Below are 1655 nucleotides of genomic sequence, written 5' to 3'. Positions count from 1 at the left end.
CTGAAGTGCACTTGGGTGGACAGGCCCGGAAGCCACGCTGGCTTTGTGCCCTGCTGCTGACGTTTATTGGAGCTGCGTGGTGGGGCAGGCTACTTAACCTCTCGGAGACTCCCTGTACTTCCCCCCTCTGTAGACAGGGTGACTAACACCTGCCTTGGGGGCTGTGGGCTTCCTGTAGGAAGGGATCTTCATTCAATACCCATTGGCGGTTGACCTGGTGGCCCCTGGCTTTTGGCCTCTTGTCACCCAGAGGCACTGGGGATGAGGGGTGTGGGGGTGTGGTGGGTCTACAGAAGCAGCATGGGGTTGTGCAGCCGGGGCTAGCATTTTCCCAGAAATGGCAGAGGCCAGGAAAGTCGGGTGGCTCTGGTGTTCCTTCCTGGCAGGGCGTGTGACACACTAGCACTCCTGCCCTTGGAGGGAGGGGGGGGCGGAGGGAGGGGAAACTGCCCTCTCCAGGCACATTGCTGCTCAGCGTGTGCTCAGGAGCGACTTCCTCTCTGCCCCTCACTCACCCCTACCTTCCCCCTAGCTGCCCTCTTCCCAGGAGGTCAACCATGGGGGTGGGGTTGACCAACTCACAGCTCTGGCCAGCCCTGGCTGACCGCTGCACCCCATCCCTCCCACCCCTCAGGCCTGGGGCCTGCAGGGCACCACCTGGGGTTGGCAGTGGGCCAGAAGCTCCTGCCAGCAGATGTAGGTCGGGGTGGCCAGGTCTTTGAGCTTGGTCCGGTGCATGGCCTGGGGGCTCTCCCGGATGTGGGTGCCGATGTGGCGATCCAGCTGCATGCACAGCAGCTGCAGTTCACCCTAAGGGGCCGGGGGCGGGGGTCGTGCACATGGCAGTGGGTCTGGCGCATCCAAAGTGAAGTTGGGAGGGAAACAAAACCAGAGGGAGGAAGGGACATATCTTGAGTGACCACTCAGAAGTTGACCCGGAAGGGAGGAGAGGGTGAAGCAATTGCTGGGGTCCTGGGTGGGTGTCCCTTGGGAAGGCCTCTTGGGACAGTGCAGGGAGGGAGAGGCCCTGGCTGTCTTGAACTGCTTCTTCTTCAATCTCCCACTCTGTGCCGGACTCGGCCAGCTGGTCCCACCAGGACCGGACCCCGCCTCTGCCTCAGGGAGACTCACCCAGCAGTCCGGATTAATATCCTGGCAGCTGACCACCACCCCGGCCAGTGTCAGCAGGCTGTGGCACAGGTAGCAGACCTGCAGAGAGGACACAGCCAGAGAAGCTCTCCTAGGACAGTTCCCTAGGAGTGGCATTCAAGCAGGGCCTGGGGCCATGGGACCATGAGTCCTCCAACTCAGTGGAAGCACTCTTAGGAGCAAACCCTCCGGGCACAGAGCCCCAGGCTCCCGCTGCTGTGGGGGAGCAGGTCTGTCCACTCTGACCCTTAGTACAGACTGTCGCCTCTATCCCCAGAGGACATGGGGAGGGGCTACTAAACCGTGTGTGTGTGTGTGTGTGTGTGTGTGTGTGTGTGTGTGATGGGGGGGCTGGTCCACTGCTGACTCCCTTGTGCCCTCCACACACAGCCCTGAGCGGAGCAGAGCAGGGGCTTCAGGAAGCACGTGGAAACGTGTGACAAAACCATCGGGGCTTTCCCGCCAGTGGTCCCCAGCTCCCCGAGTGCGAGCGCAAAGCCCTCTTG

The sequence above is a fragment of the Echinops telfairi genome, unplaced genomic scaffold (genome assembly GCF_000313985.2).
Source record: "Echinops telfairi isolate 266 unplaced genomic scaffold, ASM31398v2 ScPeMD7_7467;HRSCAF=8505_1, whole genome shotgun sequence".
NCBI classification, from domain to species: Eukaryota; Metazoa; Chordata; class Mammalia; order Afrosoricida; family Tenrecidae; genus Echinops; species Echinops telfairi.
The sequence above is the reverse complement of the archived record's forward strand: the minus strand, read 5'-3'. Positions refer to the sequence as shown.